At 37.1% G+C, this 25,181-nt stretch overlaps 1 non-coding gene and 1 pseudogene across 1 annotated transcript; both read right to left on the bottom strand.

The window, feature by feature from the left end:
• On the bottom strand, positions 1-21,774 carry LOC145578180 (putative sesquiterpene synthase; annotated as a pseudogene).
• LOC145580430 (small nucleolar RNA R71) lies at positions 5,894-6,000 on the bottom strand. The gene has a single exon (XR_014099476.1). It is a non-coding gene; the product is annotated as a small nucleolar RNA R71 (small nucleolar RNA).
• Positions 21,775-25,181: the final 3,407 nt, after the last annotated feature.

Raw genomic sequence — 25,181 nt, 5'->3', positions numbered from 1 at the left:
CTACATTATGATAGGATCGATAAGAACAGCTATAACTTTTGATTTCATGTACTTGGGATGAGTGTAGCCATCTTCACCTATATGTAATAAATCTTGTGAGACCCTTGAAAGGTTAATTACTTGATTTATAAAAGGTTTTGGAACGATAATTGGTCCAAGAAGCTCTTCGTTTATGTCCTTCCACGCCTCCTCAATACGCACCTGATGAATCTCCTTGTAAGTTTCTTCCTCTAAGTTACCAAATTGTTTCATATAACATTCTACAGTGGAGGCAACATGTTCTCTTTGTCGCTCAAACTACAAAAGTTCAATAAATAATATGAGAATAAATGTAAAATTAGTATTACTAACATCATAATGATGATAATCAATTGAATACTAGTTTCATTATTAATTGATAAAAGACACGCACCTTATGGCCAGCAATGTCATCCAAGAGCCTAGTGAGTATGCATGAGGCTCTAGGAGCCTTAGAATTTTCATTGATCCATTCATAAGCATCCTTAGTCACAATCTTTCCCAAGCCGAGAAAATGTATACAATTGATGTACAAGTAACCTGAGCTAACAATGCCATTCTTAAAGCTGTCATCATATGTTGGAACAATTTTTTTAAAACGCCATTTTTCTTCTTGTAGGTAACTTTGGCATGTCGCTGTCAGCTAGAAAATAATTTAGATGCGTCTATTAACTGTTGTAGAAAAATGATACAACAACAAAAAGGCCACGATAGATTATCATCAAGCTTTTAATCATACCTATTGTCGTGCATATTTTACAGCATATGACTGTCCCTCTTTGGTTAAAACTTGCTCAATTTCATCAAATGTGTCAAGGGTCGCTTGATAAAACAACTTCATGTACTCAGGAATATTATTTACGCAGGTCTTGTCCCACCTGAATTTGCATCATTCTTTTGTTAGTTCTTTGTATAAAATGATTATTTACATAGATTACAAGAGATAGTAATCAATTATACGTAGAATATATATCATATATGTACGTTACACGAACCTTTGCATTGCAACTGTAAAGGGTTCTAGCTCCTCAGTTGTTCCATAGGCATCATACATGTCATCGATGATAGAAATTATCTTGAACAACTTGTTCGCCCACATTCTAACTCGTGAATATTTAGGCTCATAGTATGCGCCCAAGGTCCAGTAAAAGCCCTCCACTACTCTATCCCGTGCAAAATCAGGCAATTTTATGATCGAGTTTAGGTCTCTTGCCCACCTGCTCCCCATAACAAATACATGGTATGTATTAACGTTTCACTAAATCACTAATATTAGTCATACTAATTATATAGATGAAGAAATTATATACAAAGCAATACATCTTTGAATCCAAAATTTACATTGCACAATTACCTGGTATAATCTCTGAGCTCCATTTTGTGCAATTCTTGAAGCAAATTGAAATCTAACTTTGCGAATCTTAACAAAGTTTTGTCATGAGAAGACTTTGATTCATAGAATGAGATCTGATACCTAGATTCTAGCCTAATATTCCGCCTGTGGAGGGGTAATGTTAAGGCATGGGCAATTTGTTCGGCCATATGAGAGCTTAGTTGGGTATCGGTAGCAATGGAAGTTAAACAAGCAGTGCAAAACTCAAGCGCATTGTCAAGTAAGTTCTCCCCATGTAATCCAAGATATGACGCTTCATATAAGCACAATATACCTTGTACATCACTTGCTAAACAATCCTTGAAGCTTCCATCCTCATCTTTGAATTTTGAAAAGACATCTGATTTTATTCATTAAGCTATGATGTTAATTATCTCAACATAAAAGAAATACAATGTTGAAAATCACAAACGCAACAACTAGTAAATTTACTTTTGTTTGGGATAGAAGGTAATATGTGAAATTTGTCAAAAGCTAATATTTTGAAAGTTTTTATATCAAGTCACATCTTACAAAATCTCATATAAATTTTTTTTTTTTAATAATATATATAATAAACCATGGAATGTAGACATATATGTAGTCAAAGTTCCAGTTAGCTACATAAATAGTAAAGAGTCACAATTCTAGGAACGAATGTGATACTTGTAAGTAATGAGTTTTGAATTTGATTGTCATTATAAGCATATAATCATATCATAGTAGTATAGTACTAATTAATACAAAGTATAACAATTAATTGATGGACCATGTAATCATTTACTTGTAAAAAAGATTATGAAGAAGTTGACCAAAGTTGATGACGTACCACATGATACATAAAAGCCATGTTGTCGTAAGAGACGAAAGCGTAGAGAAACATAGTAGAGATCTTCTTCATAACAATCATCAGCATGCAACTTCTTGTAGAAATTAGTTAAGCTGTCTTCAATTTCACTATCAAAGTGGTATGCGACTCCAAGTCGATGTATAGCATCTAGATGCTCAAGTAGTTCCTTTGGGTCCTTAAGATCATACATAAACCTTTTCCGCACTAGTTCTTTGAGCTCTTTGGATTCTTCCTCCTTCTGCCTTTGAATAACCTATGACCAATTTGTTTGAATATGAAAAAGAATTATATAAAAAAAAAGGAATGACAGAAGGAAGAGTGCAGCCACAGACTTCAGGGTGAATCCTTGATCAATCACACAATCGGATGGACAGTACAAACATGGTCCAATTTGGTTGAAATTTGTTGAAAAATCATATAGCTACAATCTAAACGGTGTGATCATGCATATTCTCTCAAGTTAATCAGGAAATCAGGCTGGACAGTGGACATAATATTCATTTTGGAGTTGTACAGGCTTTGCGAGGCTCCAAGTAGGTTGTACGCAATTTATGGTTTTTAGATTATAGACGATTAATGGATCCTCTTTGATAGCGTCATAGTTCTGAGTACGTTTGTAGTATAGTTTAACGGTTTTTATTACGTAGTTTTGGAACATATAACTAATTTTATTTATATATGGTGTAGTTCATCGTGAGTAGAAATTATAGCAATGCCTAGTTCGTAAAGGCGGGTGTATCATGTGCATAGTACATATGTTGCAAAAAAAAAAACGGAAAGAACATATTACAGAAGTAAAGAACATAATGTTAAAATGTAATGGACACGATAATTTCGGAGCCTCTATTTAAACAAGTTAAAAATAATTACCATATCTGTCATAATAATAATAATAATAATAATAATAATAAATTCTCTCTAAACGGACGATTATGGGCGATTAGGGTAAGGGTTTACGTCGGTGTAGGTAAGTCAATTTTCTAGTGGGTTTCCCGGCCCTAGTAAGTCAGGCGGTTTCTCAGTGGCGTTGTAGAGTACAAGCGAATTTTTTGAGCGGTTTTCAGGCGGCTTAGGGTGCTGTTTTGGTGTTGTTTCAAGGGTAGTTTCTGGTTCGTTTTAGGGCGATTTTTGGGTGCAATTTTGGGCGACTTTCAGGCGCGAATCGGGTGTGTTTCAGGTGTATTTTCTGGTGTGTTTCAGGCGAGTATACTTTATTGGAGATATTCTAGTTATACTAAGATAATATTGTGATATATTTTAGGAAACATATCTTATGTAAAGATATGGTAGAATATTGTGGAAGATTAGGGGAGTTACCCTAGTATTATATATATACTCGTATTCAATGGCGTTGTAGGGTACAAACCACACAATCTGGCGCTGCTATGGTGAATGATGGGGCTGCCCTTACAGGTGTGACACCGGCTCAAATTCAGCAAATTCTCGATCATCTCTCTACTATGAAATCGAAACTTCATGGTAAGGATCAATCAGGTTGGATCGTTAACACCGGCGCATCCAATCATGTGACTTGTGACTGATGTGTTCATTATATATATATATTTATCCCCGTCCCTTGGTCGTAATTAGTAGTGTTTTTGGCTCCTACGAGCCACTTTTATTACTAATTTGTGTTTTCCAGTGCTTTGGTAGTTTTGCTTGAGTTTTGTAGGAATTTGCGTACTTGGAGCATTCTCCCGGGTTTTTTCGAGGAGCATCTACAAGTATTGGAAGACCGCGACCCAGTTCGATAGCCCAAGACCGATTGGAGGGATCAAATCGGTGATTAAGGGCTCGAGTATGAAGATCCAAGGAGGAAACTCGGATTGGGCCAAGGAAAAGAGGCCCAATCGAGGTTTTGGTGGCCCAAGAGAAGCGGCCCGGACCAGGTTCTCCGCCCGGAGGCGCGCCCGGCCGGGCGGGGCGAAGCATGAGTGCGCCCGGAGCTCGCGCCCGGCCGGGCGCGAGAAAGCCTCAGAGGAAGAAAAAGGCGGGCCCGGTCGGGCGGCCCCTTGCCCGACCGGGCGCGTGTAGTTTCGGGTGTTTAGTGTTTTCCGTTCAGTTTTGTTTTAGCCAATAATTCTTGCTTAGTATTAATGTAATTTTATTAGGCAAGATTAGGACTTCTTCATTATTACTTACTCTAGTTTTTATTCTCTTCCTTCTCTCTACTCAACTTTCTCTCTCTAGACTTTTATTTTTCTTTCTTGTTCCTCAACTCTATTGTAATTCCGCCGTCTTGGTACGATTTCTCTCTTAATTAATCTCAGTATTTTATTCATTCTATTTTTCTTTCATGTCTTGTTTAATTATTATGTTTTGCTTAGTTTTAATTATGTCTGAGTAGTTTTCCTTCTAGGGTTGATGGGGATCTAATAAATAATATGAAGGGGGTAATTTTATGATTGTTGATTATTAATGCTTAATTGATTTCCTATTGATTGTTTTAATGCTATGCAATTAGATTTGACCAGGTTTAATTGTATGAGTTTAGCAATATTGATTCGAGATTCGAGAGATGAGAATTGATGTTTAGGCTTAGTTTCAATAGGCAGATTAATTTATAAATGGTTAGGTCGAGATTCGAGAGATGAGATTTAATACCGGTAAATTAATTCTGTGATTGTAATACGTAGCGAAAGCCCTTTATGATCTGATTAATTAATGCATTGATGATTGATTATTGTGTTTTACCCTGGAATATTGTTTATTAGTGAACCTATGCCCTAGGCTTTATTATTATTGATTTCTTCCTTAATTATTCTCTTTACTCATAATCTTCGTAGTATAGCTAATTATCACAACAAATCGGTTACTTTAATAATTTAGGCTATTTTAATTAATTAGGAGTAGAAAGACTAGTTTCCCTGTGGATCCGACCCTACTTCCCTATCTGCATAAGTTAGTGGACTTAGGTAATTATTTTTTATTAGGTGATACGACTTTAGCCTGTCAAAATTTGGCGCCGTTGCCGGGGAAACGGTTATATTTTTTATTTCTAATTGTTTTTGTAGTCTAGATTATTTTCCTTCGTCCCGGAGAACATAAGTTCTTTGGGACAGTTCTCATATTTGTTGTTTAGTTCTTTGTTTATGCCCAGGTGTTCCAGATCAGGCTACATTCCATTCGATCCTGAGATCGAGCGCTCTTTCCTTAGGCAAAAGAATTTATACAAGCAAATACTGGCGAGTTCTGGTGGTGAAATTCCTAGAGACCCTTCATCTGATTCTAGTGATCCAGACACTTCTTCAGAATCAGAATTAGAGATGGGAGAAAATCCATCTAAAAAGCTCAGCGACTATTCTCAGCCATCTTTAGCGCATTTTCCCCACCTTTCTTCTACGCCAGATCTCGAGGGAGTTCAATTCGAGATCAAGCCCCAGTTCATCACGATGATAGAAAGGAAGCAATTTAGTGGAGCTAAGGGTTAAGACCCAAATCTACACATTGCTGACTACTGTCAATATTGTAACACTAAAAGGCAAGCTGGGGTCACGCAAGACCAAATAAGGGAGATTCTCTTCCCTTTCTCTTTATGTGGAAAAGCTAAACTGTGGTTTAATGGTTTAAATAGAACTGCACTTGGCATTACTAATTGGGAGACTCTTGTTTTGAATTTTTATAACAAGTATTACCCTGCAGAGAAAACAGCTCTATTGAGAAGCGCAATTCAAAATTTCGCCCAAGAGCCAGATGAGTCACTATATGAAGCTTGGGAGAGATTCAAAGACCTGCAGAGAGAGTGCCCTCATCATAACTTAGCACAGTGGCAGTTGATACAAGCTTTCTACAATGGGATCGGAAATTCTTCTATAGCAATTTTGGATTCTGCAGCTAATGGGAGGTTTATGAACCTCAATGTTGATGATGCAAGTCAGGTTATTGAAGATATGGCGATCCATAATTCCCAATACGGGAATCCTAGAGGTTTTGCAAACAAGGGAAAACACCACGTCGATTCTGTATCCTTTTTGCAATCTCAATTAACCTCTATTTGTCAGAAATTGGATAACCTTACTACTGCTAATTCTAAAATAACTAATGTTTCTGCAATTGATAATAATGCTAATGATGCTTTCTGTGAAAATTGTGGAATTGTAGGTCATTGGGAACATGAGTGTAGGAGTTCTATGGAGCAGGTTAACGCTTTTCAGTCCATCAAGCAAAATAACCCATACTCCAACACCTATAATCCCGGGTATCGGAACCATCCTTACCTTTCCTATAGGAGCAGTAATGTGCAAAATCCCACACCTCCACCTCCACAACAACCAGCACCACCACCTAAGCAGAAATATTACCATCCCAATGCTGGCCAGAAAAACCAACCGCAAACTCCTCCACCACCTTCTGACCCAGCTTTATCAGAAATTAGAGCGATGTTAACTAGTATGCAAAAGCATATGGAGAGTAGAGACTCACAAATTGACTCGATTGTAGCCCACAATAAAGTCATAGATACTCAAATTGCACGGTTAGCCGCTGCTCTTCAGGTTCGCCCACAAGGAGCCCTACCATCGCAACCAGTACAACCCAAAGATCAAGCGTTTGCAATTACCCTCAGGAGTGGTTCACACTATGATGGGCCTCCTATGCCCAAAGAAGATGAACCTGTTTCAACAGAAATTGCTAATCCTGATTCCTTTATACCAAGGGATATTAATCCTAGCCCTGCAGGGCTAAAGGGTAGTACTAATATTTCTGATGTTATATTGCAGGGTAAAACTCCAGGGAAGGTTGTAACTCAAGACAGGAGTAATGATGTGCAACAACCAATTATCAAACTACCATTCCCAAATCGAAATTTGAAAACCAAGGTGGATAAGCAGTTTGGTAAGTTCCTTGACATGGTGAAGGATTTGCAGGTAACAGTTCCCTTTACAGAATTAATCACGCAAATACCTTCATATGCAAAATTCATGAAAGAAATATTGACTAGGAAAAGGTCTATTAGTGAGGTAGAGACTATCGCTTTTACTGCTGAATGCAGTGCCGTACTACAAAATAAATCTCCACCCAAACTAAAAGATCCCGGTAGTTTTTCTATCCCTTGTCATATTGGCAATTTAATGATTGATAATGCATTGTGTGATTTGGGCGCTAGTGTTAGTGTCATGCCATTATCTGTGTGTTTAAAGCTAAAAATGGGTAAATTAAAGTCTACTAATATTACTCTGCAAATGGCTGATCGTTCTTCTAAATACCCCATAGGCATTCTAGAAGACGTCCCTGTTAGAGTAGGTAAATTTTATATACCTGTGGATTTTGTTGTTCTTGATATGGCTGAGGATTTGCATACCCCAATTATCTTGGGTAGACCCTTCCTTAATACTGCTGGAGCAATTATAGATGTAAAATGTGGTAAATTGACACTATCAGTAGGGGATGATAAAAATTGTTTTTAATTTGAATAATACCCCTAAAAGCCCCATGCTAGAGGAGAAGTGTTATAAAATTGATGTGGTTGGTAATTGTTCCAATAAGCCCCAAGCTTTTGTTAAAGATCCCTTGGAGGCGGTATCGTGTGTTGCATCTTCTACAGGTACAACTAACCGATGGAAAGAGGAAGTGGACGCAATAGAGAAAGCCAATGAGGATCCACCCAATAGGGTGAATTGGCGCCTTACAGGGCGTGTTAGGAAGCCGAGTCGTGGTTTAAAAATCGCTCAACCGGGTGAAGAACCACCCGACCAGGCGATAGGCCAAGGGGCTTAACTTCCCGACATGTAGTAAGAGGGTCGTGCGGGACCTAAATAAACCAGCGCTTTGCGGGAGGCAACCCGTATTTTTCTTGTTTTTTTAGTCTTCTTTCTATTTCTTGTGAGAGGAGAGAGGAGAGAGTTTAATGAGTATTGAGTCGTACAGGTTAGAAGAAAAGAGTTAGTCAAATTTGGAAAAAAGAGAAGGAGTCTCTCGTACCAAACATTGCCTCAGGCCCGACCGGGCGCGAGAGCAAGGGTGAAAAATTGACAATTTTTGCCCGACAGGGCGAAGGACCGCCCGACCGGGCGCGAGAGTTGACGAGTACGGACATTTCGACTGCCCGACCGGGTGGTATGGCGCCCGACCGGGCGCAAGAACAAAGAGAATTTAGAGGGTTTATACCACCCTACCGGGCGGTGTGGCGCCCGACCGGGCGCGAGAGCGGATCAGCAAAACTGCTCCACTTTGACAGGCCATAACTTTTGCGTTTCTTATCCGTTTTTGGCGTGTGACCTATCGTTGGAAAGCTCTTCAAGGCTACTTTCCAATGCAATTGGAATCATTGAATTATCAATTATACATCAAAAGTTATGATCAGAATAGTGCGCCTGACTCAATTTTTATCTTTTTTCCACTAACACTTTGTTTCTTTCTTGCCCAATTTTGTTCCAAAGAGATGCATTGCAATCTTAAGGCTTTGGTGACATTGATGTGGTGATGATGAAGAGTAGTCACCTTGAATACTTGCTTCCCCTTAAGACAATGAGGACATTGTCTGATTTAGCTTGGGGGGAGGTTCTCGTGTTCATATGGTATATCTTTCACTCTCTCTCTTGGTATGCTTAGTGTAGTTTTACTGCTTTCCTAGTGTAGTTTTATTGCTTTCCTATAAGAAAAATACAAAAAAATTGAAAAAAAAAATAAAAAAATACGAACCAATGAACTGTAAATCATGCTTCCCTGTGCCCCATACTTGAGAAAAATTGTTTTGATTCTTGGTAGTTGATTTTGAGCATTGTGGATTAGTTGATCATGATTTGAAGTTTAGTTACTTGGATTCCTAAACATGCGTCAATTTTGTCCAACTACTTGTGAATATAGTGCTTGACTAGTTGATTTGGTTAGGAATGTGTGATTAGTTCCTGGTATGTCAATGAATTTGAGTATTGATTTGCAACTATGAGTAGTATTTCATGACTCAATATTATGCACATGTGGAGGACGAAGGCATTTGTTCTTTTAGGTAGCCTTCAGATTTATTTGTATACATTTGTTCCCTTCTTGCTACCCATGTTGTTGCTTGTGCCCATTTATTGTTTTTAGCCACATTACAAGCCATGTTTGCCCCATTGGTTACTAGTCCCAAGCTTGGCTTGGGGGAGCTATTAGTGAGTGAGGTGAGGGAGTTTGTAGTGTGCACATTATTTGCACAGTTTGGGTGGGTTTGAGAAGTTATTTGTTCTTGATCATATTTTTGTTTTGATGAGTTTTATTGTGTATATATTTGAAAAAAAATAAAAGTGTGATGGAAAAAGAAAAAAAAGAGAAGTTCAAGAAAAATAAAGTGAAAAAAAAAGTGAACTTCTAGAAAAAAAAAATGAAAAAAAATGAAAAGAAAGAGCAAAAGAAAAAAAAAAGTGTTTAATGTTCAAATTGTCTAAGTGAAGGTTTATCAAAAGAAAATAAAGAAAGAAGTTGAGTTTCAGTGTAAATAATTGAGTTTTGAGTTCAAAGTCTGTTTATTCACTCTAGTTCCATATTATCATATTTTTATGAGTGAAATTGTGAGTGTTGGGATTGTTTATTTTGTTTGGAGTATATTTGGTGGATTTGTGTTGGAGTTAGTTTTGTTGGAGATGTGTATGATCATTATATTTGGTCATGGGTTTATTAGGATATGGCTCCCTTTTAGCAAGGCTTTTCTCTCACATATTCCCAAATTTATCCTACCCTTTACCCTAGCCTTACATTACAAGCTTTAAAAGACTTTTTGACCTTGTGCATAGAGTTGTGTGGATGTGAAAGTGTTGTTTATCAATGCAAGTTATGACTTGACATATTCCGAGTCGACTATTAGGTTGAGTTTATGTCTTTTTAAACACACGAGTGTTGTGAGTTTGGGAGGGCATTGTTCACATTAAAGGGGTTGGGATGGAGAGCGATCGAGTACATCTTTTACTCGCCACATAAATGAGAGTTGAGTGTGTGAGCACTAGTCTTGAATTCTATATGCTCTTGTGGTTTGCTCTACTTGACAATTGTGGGGGAGGAAAGGTGATTAGATGGATAGGATTGGTTGATTTTGAAGCATGTTCACTTGATTTGCCTTGAATCGTTTGTGCTTGATTTTTATATTGGGGTGAGGCATGTTTTTATTGTTCATTGAGGAGCTCTTTGCTTAGGGACAAGCAAAGGTTTGGCTTGGGGGAGTTTGATGTGTTCATTTTATATATATATTTATCCCCGTCCCTTGGTCGTAATTAGTAGTGTTTTTGGCTCCTACGAGCCACTTTTATTACTAATTTGTGTTTTCCAGTGCTTTGGTAGTTTTGCTTGAGTTTTGTAGGAATTTGCGTACTTGGAGCATTTTCCCGGGTTTTTTCGAGGAGCATCTACAAGTATTGGAAGACCGCGACCCAGTTCGATAGCCAAGACCGATTGGAGGGATCAAATCGGTGATTAAGGGCTCGAGTATGAAGATCCAAGGAGGAAACTCGGATTGGGCCAAGGAAAAGAGGCCCAATCGAGGTTTTGGTGGCCCAAGAGAAGCGGCCCGGACCAGGTTCTCCGCTCGGAGGCGCGCCCGGCCGGGCGGGGCGAAGCATGAGTGCGCCCGGAGCTCGCGCCCGGCCGGGCGCGAGAAAGCCTCAGAGGAAGAAAAAGGCGGGCCCGGTCGGGCGGCCCCTTGCCCGACCGGGCGCGTGTAGTTTCGGGTGTTTAGTGTTTTCCGTTCAGTTTTGTTTTAGCCAATAATTCTTGCTTAGTATTAATGTAATTTTATTAGGCAAGATTAGGACTTCTTCATTATTACTTACTCTAGTTTTTATTCTCTTCCTTCTCTCTACTCAACTTTCTCTCTCTAGACTTTTATTTTTCTTTCTTGTTCCTCAACTCTATTGTAATTCTGCCGTCTTGGTACGATTTCTCTCTTAATTAATCTCAGTATTTTATTCATTCTATTTTTCTTTCATGTCTTGTTTAATTATTATGTTTTGCTTAGTTTTAATTATGTCTGAGTAGTTTTCCTTCTAGGGTTGATGGGTATCTAATAAATAATATGAAGGGGGTAATTTTATGATTGTTGATTATTAATGCTTAATTGATTTCCTATTGATTGTTTTAATGCTATGCAATTAGATTTGGCCAGGTTTAATTGTATGAGTTTAGCAATATTGATTCGAGATTCGAGAGATGAGAATTGATGTTTAGGCTTAGTTTCAATAGGCAGATTAATTTATAAATGGTTAGGTCGAGATTCGAGAGATGAGATTTAATACCGGTAAATTAATTCTGTGATTGTAATACGTAGCGAAAGCCCTTTATGATCTGATTAATTAATGCATTGATGATTGATTATTGTGTTTTACCCTGGAATATTGTTTATTAGTGAACCTATGCCCTAGGCTTTATTATTATTGATTTCTTCCTTAATTATTCTCTTTACTCATAATCTTCGTAGTATAGCTAATTATCACAACAAATTGGTTACTTTAATAATTTAGGCTATTTTAATTAATTAGGAGTAGAAAGACTTGTTTCCCTGTGGATCCGACCCTACTTCCCTATCTGCATAAGTTAGTGGACTTAGGTAATTATTTTTGATTAGGTGATACGACTTTAGTCTGTCAGTGACTTGTCTCTTTTGACCAATGTTTCTAATGTGAAACATTGTCCAGTAGGACTACTAGATGGGAAAAGTGCTAATGCATCTAAGATTGGCTCCGTGATTTTACAAGTGCCTTAATTAAATTGCAATTTAATATCCGCTACTCAGTTATGTGATGAATCAAATTGCACTCTGCAATTTACTAACAAACTTTGTGTTATACAGGACCTAACGACGAGAAAGGTGATTGGAGCGGGTGAACGAGTGGATGGACTTTACTTTTTCCGTGGTGATCCTCAAGTTAAAGCTTTGAAGATAGATGGGGATCGATCGGCAGAGTTGTGGCATCAACGACTGGGGCACCCTTCCGCAAAAGTTTTACAGCATCTTCCAGTTGTGAGTAGCTCTCATAGGAGTCTTAAACATGTGACGTATGCCCTCGGGCTAAAAAACATAGAAATAGTTTTCCATTAAGCAAAAATAAAGCCACTAGTTTGTTTGAACTCATTCATGTTGATTTATGGGGTCCTTACAAGGTCGCGTCGACTTGTGGTTCTCATTATTTTTTAACAATAGTAGATGATTTCTCAACGGGAGTGTGGACGTATTTATTACGTAATAAAACATAAGTTGAATTGATGTTTCTTAATTTTGTTGCTTTAATTAAACGTCAATTTGGGTGTGAAATTAAAATAGTTCGTAGTGATGATGGCACGAATTTAATTCCTTGAAGGACTATTTTTTTGCTAATGGGATCATATTTGAAACCTCTTGTGTGGGAACGCCTCAACAAAATGGTCGTGTTGAGCGTAAGCATCAACATATTCTTAATGTAGCCCGAGCTTTGAGATTTCAAGCACATTTACCACTTAAATTTTGGGGGGAATGTGTGCAAGCGGCTTGTCATTTGATAAACCGTACTCCTTCTAGATTGCTTGATTTTAAGACCCCGTTTGAAGTGTTATTTGGTAAAGAACCAATGTATGATCATTTAAAGGTGTTTGGGTGCTTTTGTTATGCTCATAATCAACGTAGTAAAGGTGACAAGTTCGCAAGTAGGAGCCGGAAGTGTTTTTTTTGGGGTATCCTTTTGGGATGAAAGGATGGAAAGTATTTGACTTAGAAACTAAGGAGCATTTGGTGTCTTAGGATGTGCAATTTATGGAGCATGAATTCCCATTTAATTCTCCGTTTGTCGAAACAAACCGGCCTCCTACTCATGTGCTACCTTCGGATGTGGTTGAAAGTGATGATGTATGGAGCTATGAATTGGTGAGTGAGAGAGCTGACCGCCAGGCCGTCGTAGATACCGCAGGTACTCCGCGGCGTGCAGCCCCGGACCGCAGTACTCCTGCGGAGCGCTCAGCCAGCGAGCCATAGAAAACATTGAGGACATGGGTAAAGGCAAGCGTCAAAAATTTCCCTCCGTCAAATTTCGTGATTATGTGACACACACCATTCGGAATAAAAGTCCATCTACATCCTCAAGTTCATCCGCGCCTCCTTCCTCAGGTACTGTTTAGCCTATAACACATTTTGTTGGTTCTCACCGGTTTTCTGTGAAACATAGAACATATATTGTTGCAATCACAGGTAGCAATGAACCGAAAAATTTTAAGGAACCCATGAAGCATGAAGGATGGAGAAAAGCAATGGCCGATGAAATTCGGGCACTCGAAGAACAAGGCATGTGGGTCCTAGCACCTCTTTCGCCTGGAAAAAAGGCACTTGGGAGTAAATGGGTCTATAAAGAGAAGTACGATGAGCATGGAAACTTGCAACGATTGAAAGCTCGGCTAGTGATATTTGGCCATTATCAGGTTGAAGGTCTAGACTACAACGAGACATTTGCTCCCGTGGCAAAGATGGTAACGGTTAGAACATTTCTTCCAGTTGCAGCAGTGAAGAATTGGAAAGTTCATCAGATGGACGTTCATAATGCCTTTTTACATGGTGACTTGGAGGAAGAGGTATACATAAAAATTCCCCCTGTCTTTGACAAAAATAACTCTGGGAAAGTATGCAGGATGAAGAAGTCATTGTATGGTTTGAAGCAAGCTCCTCGTTGTTGGTTTGCCAAATTAGCAACGGCTTTGAAAAATTACGGCTTTAAACAGTCATACTATGATTATTCTCTTTTTACTCTAACGAAAGAGAAAATGCAACTTAATGTGCTAGTCTATGTTGATGATTTAATTGTTGCAGGGAATGATAAATCCGCAATGTTGTCTTTCAAGGCATATTTAGGGAATTGTTTCAAGATGAAAGACTTGGGAGTTCTGAAATATTTTTTAGGGCTTGAGATAGCCCGAAATAAGCAGGGGTTTTTCATGTGTCAGAGAAAGTATGCCTTGGATATTTTACAAAAACTGGAATGCTTGATGCAAAACCCGCAGAGTTTCCAATGGAGCAGAATCCAGGCTAGCTCTGGCGGATGGTGATTTCTTTTCTGACGTGGAGAGGTATAGACGGCTAATAGGACGTCTGATCTACTTATCTGTAACTAAGCCGGACTTGGCCTATTCTGTGCATATTTTATCTCACTTTATGCATAGTCCGAGGGTTGAGCATTGGGATACATCCTTGAGAGTTGTGAGATATCTGAGAAGAGTCCGGGCCAGGGAATACTTTTGCGATCTGATAGTGCTCTACAATTGGAGGGGTGGTGTGATTCGGATCGGGCAAGTTGTCCGTTATCCCGGCGTTCCTTGACAGGTTAGTTTGTGTTTCTTGGTCTATCTCCTGTGTCATGGAAGACCAAAAGCAACCTACAGTTGCTAAAAGCTCCGCAGAAGCAGAATATAGATCGATGTCTGCAGTGACCTGTGAGTTGAAGTGGCTAAAGAGGCTTTTGGGGGACTTAGGTGTGCGACATGACAGTGGCATGCACCTACATTGTGACAGTCAATCGACATTATACATTGCGCGGAACCCTGTTTTTCATGAGCGGACGAAGCATATTGAAGCTGACTATCACTTTGTGAGAGATGCTATTACAGACGGCCTCATTAAACCTTCTTATGTCCCTACAACGGTACAATTGGCTGATATTTTCACAAAGGCTTTGGGGAAAGTTAAGTTTGAGTTTTTACTCCGCAAATTGGGCATCTGTGACCCGTATGCTCCAACTTGAGGGAGGGGTATTGGAGATATTCTAGTTATACTAGGATAATATTGTGATATATTTTAGGAAACATATCATATGTAAAGATATGGTAGAATATTGTGGAAGATTAGGGAGTTACCCTAGTATTATATATATACTTGTATTCAACCGTGAAAATTAATGAGAAATACAGAGATTATTTGATAATTTGTGCTTAGTTTAACATACTTACTATTTTCTAGTCAGTTTTTTGGTCGGTTTTTGGGCAGTTTGGCAGCCGTTTCTTTTATCAGTTTCGGGAAGGTTTTTAGGCAGTTTTCTGGTGCTTTTAGGCGGAATTTCTGGCGTATTTCAGGCGGGTTCTACAATAAGTTCAGTGGTATTTGGGGCGTGCTTCAGCAGTTGTTCAGAGGTGGTTCCTCGTTGGTTTCTATTTTGGGTTTTGATGATCAATATTTCCAATAATTTTTCGAGTGAGTTTTCAGGCATTCTTCTGGTTTTTCCTCAACTTTTGGTGGCTATTTTAGACGTCATTGGAGGGCATTTTTCATGCAAGTTTTTCAGCCATTTGTCAAGGTTTTTTGGTGCAGTTTTGGGGGTTGTTTTGGAGCAGTTTTAGGTGTTGTTTTGCGGCAGTTTCTGGTGTAGTTTTGGCAGCTCTTGGGTGCAGTTTTGGTTTTGCAGCAGTTTCTGGTGCATTTATGGGCGTATTTCTGGTCAATTTTCAGGCATTTTATCTCTGGTTTAAGTCTGGTTGTGGCCTGGTTTTCTGGTAATTTTTGGCCGGTTGTTCTGGTGCGTTTTGGGTGGTGTTTTTGGTGTGTTTTAGGTGCAATTTTCAGGCAGCTTTATAGACGTTTCAGTGTTCCAAGTCGTTTTCTAGTCTCTTTGGAGGTTACTTGTAGCATTTGTTTGTTTGTTTGTTTGTTGTATTTGGTAGTTTTTGTCTAGTATCGGCTTTGTTGGTGTTTCTTGCGGCTTGGGTAGTTTTGGGTGGTGCATGTCAACTATGTCAGCTACCGTTGTGAAGTTTCATTGTCCCTTTGTGGGTCTTAGTGGTTGTCTAGATGGGAGTGGAAATGGCCTTACTCGACGTTCTCTAATCAGACATCTTAGTGATCGTCATTGTTGTATCGATGCGCGAGATATCACCCGACATTCTCTTACTTCTAACTTGGCTATTTATACTGAGGCAGAAGTTACTTTTAGGCGTATGGGGATTTGGTTATGTGGAGTTTGCTTCAAAATGCACACGGTATGTTCTAAGTGTCGTTATGGTAGGGGTGAGGATGTGTCACCCCCTGATGAAGGAGATGGTATTGTTCGTTTTGTGTTTCATAATTTCACCAAGCCGCAAGCTTCTTCTTCTCCTGCTTAAGTTGGACTTGTGGTTGGTTTGACACGAGATCATAGCGGTGGTTTTGATGTGGCTTTCCTTGATTGTTTATTCTCTAAGGGGTTTCGCTCTGTTAAGTATATCCCTCCCAAGTGTTGTTTGGGGTTTTCTCGGGTTCTGAAAGGTGCTCTTGATATGGTGATCTCTAAACCTGATGATGACATTTCTAATTGGGTCTCTTTGTTGGTGTTACCTCTTTGCATCCTAAAAACCTTTCGCCCACGGAGCAGTCGTGAGTCTCGGTCTTTAGTAAAACGTCTGCATCAGGAAGAGAGTATTTCCCGCGCTATTTGTTCTTGGAGCGTAGTGGGTGGTAATTTGCAGCTTGTGAGGGAAATTTTGGCAGAGGATTCTCATACTTTGTCGGTGGTTGATGATGAGGACCTTGATTTGGAAGAACGTAATATTAAGCAGTGTTGTAGGAAGATTTGCAATGGCCATTACACCGCTGCAGTTCAGGTTCTTTCTTCTTCAAGCGTTGCTCCATATAATGACGCCACTCATGCGGATTTACAGTCAAAGCACCCTTCATCTCTAGCTCCATCATTGCCTGATATTCATGTTGATCACCTTCATCTCGTTACGACTTCTACTGTTGTTTTGGATCGGATTAAGAGTTTCCCTCGTGGAACATCATGTGGTAGGGATTGTTTGCGTTCTCAACATCATATGGATTACTTGAGTGGTGCAGTTGTGGCAGTCTCAGATGAGTTGGTTAACTCTATTACCGAGGTGGTTAATCTCTTTCTAGCTGGAAGATGTCCTATGAAATTAGGAAAGTGTATTGCTAGTGCTCTTCTTACACCACTTGTCAAGCCCGGTGGTGGTATTCGTCCTATTGTTGTGGGTAGGTTTGGCGGCGTCTAATTTCAAAGGTGGGTGCTGTTATGGTCGGTCAGTCTTTAGGGAGTTACTTTGATGGTCTTCAATTTGGTGTTGGGGTCTCTTCAGGTGGTGAGGCAATTCTTCATGCAGTGAATCGGTTGATTGAGGACCATAGTTCTTATGTTGGTCTTTCTATGTTGTTGGTGGATTTCCAAAACGCCTTCAATCTATTTAATCGTTCGGTCATGTTACGTGAAGTACGCCGCTGTTGTCCAGGCATTTCACTATTCTAATCCAGCCAAATTATATTATAGGGGACCTAACCTTATGGTTATCTCAAGGGGTGCAGCAGGGTGATCCCCTTGGTCCTTTGCTTTTTGCTTTGGTTTTACAACCCCTGGTGTGTAAAATCAGAGAGACTTTTGATGTATGTCTTCAGGCTTGGTATTTAGATAATGGCACTATTATTGGTGACATGTTAGCGGTGGAGAAGGTTTTACAATTGATTATAGAGGAAGGGCCTCGTTCTGGGTTACGTCTTAACGTGGAAAAAATTGAAGTTTTTTGGCCTATAGAAGACCCTCGAAGTAGGCTTGAGGGTGTCTTTCCATCTATTATTGCTCGACCTTTGTGTGGTGTTAAGTTGCTTGGTGGTCCCGCTAGTTCCGATTCTGGTTTTAGTGGTGAGCTTGTGATGCAGAGGGTGACCAAGACCATTGCCCTTATGAATAAGGTCGCTATGCTGGATGATCCTCAGTGTGAGCTGTTATTACTTAGGGCATGTACTAGAGTTTCTAAACTCTACTTTACATTGCGTACTTGTCCTCCTAGTACTTTTGAGGCGGCTCAGCGCACTTTCGATGGGGCTCTTTGATCTTCCTTAGAGCGTATTGTCACATCTTCGGGGCCTGGGTTTGGCGACTAGCAATGGCAGCTTGCCACCTTACCATTTGCGTTTGGAGGGCTTGGTGTTTATTCCGCAGTTGATGTTTGTCACTATGCTTTTCTTGCTTCTCGGTTGCAGTCTGCTAGGTTGTAGACACAACTTCTACTGCATGCTGGTGTTGTTGGTCCTAGACAAGCCTTTGAGGATGCGCTGGGTCTGTTTAATTGAACAGTGGAGTCTGACATTTTGAGTAATCCTAGTGAGGTCGTTGTCCCTAAACTCATGAAGAAATTGGCAGATATATATTTCACAAAGGTTACCGCTTCTGCAGAATCTGCTTATTCTTTAACTCCTTGACAATCAGCATTATGGAAATCACAGCAAGGAGATCACACCTCTTCTTGGCTTAGGGCGATCCCTATTTCAGGACAAGGTCGGACGATGAACGTCAAGACTTATCACTGTGTATTGTGCTACCGGTTGGGTGTTCCATTGTTCTCTATCACGACACCGTGCTCTACTTGTTCAAGGGCTTTTGCTGAGGATATTTCAGGTGATCACGTGGTGTCTTGTCCTGGTATTGTGGGCATTAAATATCGGCATAATGTTGTTCGGGATACCCTTGTTGATGTTTGCTATCGGTGAGGGATTTCAACTAGAAAGGAGTTGGACATTGGGTTATCTGAAGGGAACTACGGGGCTCTCAGACGTACAGATGTGTTACTTTATTCATGGGATCGTGGTCGCGATGTCTGTATTGACTTGAGAGGATCTTCTCCATTGACACAGTTTGGGCTTTCTAACTTTGTTCCTTGACGGGTAGTGACTGATGCGGCCAATCGGAAGCGGGTCAAGTATCAATCCAATTGTCGAGCAATTGGATATGGCTTCCTTCCTTTCTCTTTCTCTTCTCTTAGGGAGTTAGAAAAGGAGGTTGTTTCACTGCTGAAGCAGATCAAGAAGTTCTCGAAAACTCAGGACATTGGGGCGCGTGCTGCAGCTCATATTTTTACTAGGATTGGCTTTTCTATAGCTAGAGGAGTGGGGGCCCAGATTGTATCTCGGCTTCCCACTAATTTTCTATAGGTTTTATAATTTTGTATGTTTTTGAGATATAATAATAATAATAATAATAATAATAATAATAATAATAATAATAATAATAATTAGGAAAAGTTGCCAAAAATAATCCCAACTTTGCTCCATCCGCCCAAAATAATCCCAATTTTTGATTATTTTTTTAATAATCCCAAATTTATACTCCGTTCACCCAAAACAGCCACAACTGGTCATCCAACTTGTTATTACAACTTACCGGACACGTGTCATCCTAGGATTGGTTTACAAAAATTTTAAAAAAAATAAAAATAAATTAAGAAAACCACTGGCTCTTCAACCCAGCCACCTCCACTGCCAAACAACGCCCAGCCCAACCCTTGCCTCCCGGGCACTGTCCGCCGTGCAGACACCCTCCTTACCCCGACACCAGCGCCAACCCCTACCACGCTCTCCCTTCTGAGTTTGTTTAATCACTTTCCCGACTTCTCCGACTTCGCCTTTTGAGTTTGTTTCTCACCCAAAACCCATCCCCAAGAAACTAGCCGGACGAGAAGACCCATTAGGGTCGGGTCCATCGTCGTCAGCCCCTATAACTGAAACTACTACATCTTCCTCGTTAAATGTAAGAGTACGGCTAGGGTTTCGAGGGAGGGTGGAGGGGCAGTTGGCGTGGGGAGGGTTTTTTAGGTTGTTTTGTGGGGTTTTGGGTTAGGGTCAGAGATGGTAGTTTAAAGGAAGGGGGAGGGCTGACGTCCGAGAAAAAGGAAGAGGTGGCGCCTTCCATGGGTATATGAATGGGGAGGGGGGCACCGGCCGGAGGGCCTGGGGCGGTGCTAGGCGATGTGGTGGTTTTTTAAAATTAATTATCTTTATTTTAAATTAATCAGTTATTAATAATAATACTAATATTAAATTAATATTAATATTAATATTTTTTAAATTTTTTACCAATTACGTGATGACACGTGTTTACATTAAACCTTAACAAAAAAATAACTTTTTTATCAAGTCATCGATCACTTGAGACTGTTTTGGGCGGATGGAGTTAAAAGCTAGGAGTATTAAAAAATAATCGAAAGTTGAGATTATTTTAATCGGATGGAGCAAAGTTGGGATTATTTTTGGCAATTTTTCGTAATAATAATTACTATATCTTTTTACACTGTATTTAACAGTAAATCTTTTTCTAAAAAATTTACTTTGCCAGAATAATATCTTCTCTCTAAAATTATCTTCTTTTTAAAAAAAAAATTAAAGATTTCATTTTCAAAATTAAAATTTTCATTTTTTAAAATTTGTGTTTGGGTCATGTTAGTTAAAGTTAACTAATGTTCATTACAGAACATTATAACGGTGGTTGATAATATATTAATTTTTTCATATTTATATATAAAATATTTCTTACGTCTTAGTGATTGTCATGTGTATTCCTTGTATTGTTCTTTATATGTATGGTTAAATAATGTTCTTTATTAGAAAATACGATGTAATTTATTATTTTATGTAATGTATAATTAATTATTAACACTATGTTCTTTCCATATATCCATTATTATATCAGATAATGATGGTTATTACTAGTAGATCTTTTAATTTGATACACTATTTTAAATGTTTATGTTCTTTTACTATAAAAAAAAAAATGTTTATGATCTTTGATTGTAAGTGTAATGATTTTTTTGCTAAAATGTTTAAAGGCTGATTGATTGAAAGATTTATTAGTTGATAATATCATTACACTTACAATCAAAGATCATAAATATAAGTTGATAATTATCATTCAAAGTTTAATATTTTGGACACTATAAATTATTGAGACTAAATTATTGATTATAAAGTTAAATTTGATATTCTACCAATATTTTTCCAATCTATCTAAAACATTGGCATTATTTGCCAAAATAACAATGTTAGTAGATTTACATAAGATGCAAATAAAAACCATTGAAACTAAAATGTCAATAATTCTCTTCTTATCCTAAAACATTTAAAACACAATCCCACTTTTTACTTTGTATATATCTTTAATGTATGTTTATCAGTATATATGTAGTATATGTTTACATTAACCAATGATTATCATGTACATATTTGTATTGTAATAGTATATTAACCATTAATATTAGTTGTAATTGAATGACTACTAATTTCGTAAATAGTAATATTATTATAATAAAATTATGATCTAGTTGATTTGATGAGCACATTTTTAAGGAACATTAACTACGGGTCTGTTCTCTTCGGCTTATTTTCAGTTCAGTTCAGTTCTTTTCTTATCTTAATTTTCTTCTCTTATAAAATATTCAATTCAGCTCAGTTCAGTTAAGTTCAGCTCCAATAAGTTAAGTTAAGTTAAGTTCAGCTCATTTCATTCAATCAGAATAGACCCTACATGTCTGCTTATGCTATTGTCAATAAACTTGTTCGTTTGAACTAGAATAGAGATAATATAACATAGTAGTTTGATATATAATATTTATCAATGTTGATACTCATATCTCCAAATACATCGCATGCATATAAAAGCTAATATTAAGGAAATGAAAAAAAAGTATGTTTTACTAAGCTACACTTCAAAATCAAGGAAACATACATTTGTTTAAGAATCACAACTTCTTAAGAAAATGATACCTCATTCGAGGGAGTGTAGCTGAAAAAGAGATCACCCCAAATGTTAGGTTCAAAATTTGCAAGCGGACGACCAATGTCTGAAGCCTTAGTTTTGCACTGCATATTCCCTAATAATACTTCCAGCTTTATTTCAAAGATTTTTGTAGAGAGTTTTAGTTGTTATACCTAGTACATTTTACAATTTTGGTTTTTTAGTGCTTGCCCCCGTTTTTATAGACAGGTTTCCGGGGCGGGTTACGTTGACAACAATGAATATTAAATTTCTCATAGTTCTTTTTTAATTATAATATCTGTGTATTTTAATAAGTATTACACTTATTAAATGTGATCGTATTTTAATAAGTGTTGTACTTTTTTTGTAGCAAAAATCTACATTTTAATATTCTATATTTCTCCTCTTATGATTCCCACCTAAACCCAATACTACTTTTATCATTACTTTTTAATAAAATAATAACTCCACTATATCTCTTTTATAAATTTTAGAACACCAATTATCCCATTTAGCTCTTATTTTATTTAAGTCAATTAATTGTCTAAAATTATGTACAAGACTTTCTTTTTCGTAAATGGATAATTTTTTTATCTAAAACACTTATTAAAACATAGAAAGAGAGATTATATTTTCATTTTCCTACCATCTTTTTTTACTTTACATTTGGAAATAGAATTTTTTTTTTGATATATACAAGTAGGTACTTTTGCTTCACTCCATTTTTCTTTCCATGAGGAGAATGTTTTTGCTAAAATGCTGCTTGGCATCTTGTGGATAAAAATAGGATATTGCACCCAGTTAAACAAAAAAAGGCGGAAAGAACATGCAGGTGTTGGAAAAAGAACATACCAGTGTTGGAAAAATAATGTACTTATGTTTGACAAAGAATATACCTATATACGTTTGATAATACATTATTTAAATTTGATAATTGTGTTCTTTTGGGCATAAACTATATTTCCTTTACATTATAACTTATGTTCATTAACATATGTTGATTAAACATATTTTTTAGGTTTTGATAATACAAAATATGTTCTTTGAATTTGACTTGTAGGTTCTTTGAGATAATGAGTGACGCACTTTTTTTTTTTTTTTGCTATCATATATCCTATTTAAATTATTTTTATCATCGTATATCTTATTTAAATTATTTAATTTTTTTTTTAGTTATCATATTCCCATTTAATCAGTATGTTTTTTGGATATGAACTATATGTTCTTTACATTATAACTTATGTTCTTTTAACATATGTTATTTTGAAATTTAATTTGAAAATGAAATCTTGAATCATTACTCATCAAAAATAATTTTAAAGAAGAGAAAACTAAAATTATTATAGAAATTTGAATTTTGAGAGAGAGAAAACTATTTTTGGGAAATTGATATCTTTAGTATAGATTTTTTCCGTTAATGTGTAATCCCTTCGTCCCTTAATTATATGTCTGTTTCTTTCATATATTACTCACATAATAGAGAGAAATAGGCATATAATTAAGGGACGGAGGGAGTAATTTTTCATGAAATTTTAATAAAGTTTTCATCTCATTCTTTTTGTAATGTCTTTATGTTCTTTGGTAATTCTATGTTTTTTGTAAAACAGAAACATGTTCTTTTTCCAACGCCTGTATGTTCTTTTCCCAACAACTAACTGTATGCTCTTTCCGCCTTTTTTTTTTTTTTTAAACCGGGTACAACATTAGAAAAATTTTACATTATACTTGCCAAAAAAAAAAGTAATTTAGAACATTATCTTCATTGTATTTACCTAATCAATAAAGTTGTTCCCACTTCCCGTACTGACTTCAGCTACCAAACTATAGACTAGGCAATATAAACCATTTGTGAAAATAAATATATATATATATATATATATATATATATATATATATATATATATATATATATATATATATATATGTCCACAATGCCATTAGCTTTGCTTACATCTGCAAAACACTCGTGATCATATTTGCAACCCAACTAATCAGATTGCTTGAAATTGGAAAGAGAAAGAACATAAAATACAATTACAAATCATGAATTCATGATAACATTAACTAATCAACAGCCAACTAAGTATTTCCATTAGCTTGCGCACTTATTAGTTTTCAATTAGTATAATAGAATAACAAAAAACTAATTTATGTGAACACAAAAACATTTTATATCAAACAAAATGGTGGATAAGAAGAATAGAAGATCCTTGTGCACCTCACATTGTTTAGTAATTTTTCATTTGTTAAAAAATATTTTTCATACATGATTTTTTGTTGTTCTTTAGTTGTTATATACTCAGGCTAGATTGGAGAAAACGGCTTAATTTCTATTAATTTTCACAACGAGAGTGTGAGGGATAGCTCAAGTGGTTAGAGTTTTCTTTCCAATTTCAAGAGATCTTGAGATTGATTTTCACCCCGCCCTTGTGGCTCTCTAAACACTAAAAAAATATTCACAACGGCATATATAGTACACTCAATAGTCAACCTTAACTTACCTAAACTCCGTATAGTTACCAAAAGATAACTATATAATAGAAATATTAATTAACATAACCGAAAGTCTAATCCACCTAAATTTTCTAATATTAGTTAATTTAATTACTTCTTAATTCCTTCTTAGGTGATGGGCTTGTTTTCCACCATCTTTTACCGAAGGTGATCATTCTGGCATCATTAGCAGCACCCCTTTTTTTCTCCCAGGCCACCATTTTAAAACTTTAGTAAGAAAATATTTCATAAAAGACATTGAGTTATATTAGTTGAGACGAACACTACAAGATTGGTGTGAATTGTACTTGAGTTCTTATTAGCTATTTTCGCGGAATATTAAAACAGAATGTAAAGGAACTTGCACAGCACACAATATTTTACGAGGAAACCTTCCAGGGCCCAACTAGAAGTAAAACCTCGACCCTCCAAGAGATTTCAAACACCAAATCAATTCACTATAATAGGACAAACACACAAGTTACAACCTATTATAATCAGACCTAAACTCACAAGTTCTAGACTGAACTTGTTACACAGTAGAACCCTATTCTACTCAATCTAAGTTCCCAACTTAGATTTACGTCGTACTTCTTGAGTACACAAACTCTAGCCTCACAATAGAAGCCTACAATACTGTTATGCAAATATAATTCACTCACCCAAAACCCAACCAATACAAACCCTTGACTTCTAGTATATGAAAGGAAAGCTACACATGAAAATCGAAACTAATATGACAAAGTATGAATTTGGCAAACTTACACAATTAAGCACTCTTCGAATTCTTCACGCATAAACTCACCAGTTATGTGAAATGTGAATTCTACTTTTTATACAAGATTAACTCGTATAGAAAGTAGGGTTTCCAAAAGATAGATTTAATTAAGTTGCCGAATTTCACAAAACACGTTTTAAGTAAATCTTTTGTGAAGAAAATCTTTATAGAAAACTCATCAAAGATAAATTATGAAAAGAATAATATCTTTTAAGTAAACCGGATTTTATAAAATAAAATCTTTAG

Source organism: Chenopodium album, chromosome 14 (assembly GCF_948465745.1).
Source record: "Chenopodium album chromosome 14, dcCheAlbu1.1, whole genome shotgun sequence".
In the NCBI taxonomy this organism is placed as follows: Eukaryota; Viridiplantae; Streptophyta; class Magnoliopsida; order Caryophyllales; family Amaranthaceae; genus Chenopodium; species Chenopodium album.
The sequence above is the reverse complement of the archived record's forward strand: the minus strand, read 5'-3'. Positions and strand labels throughout refer to the sequence as shown.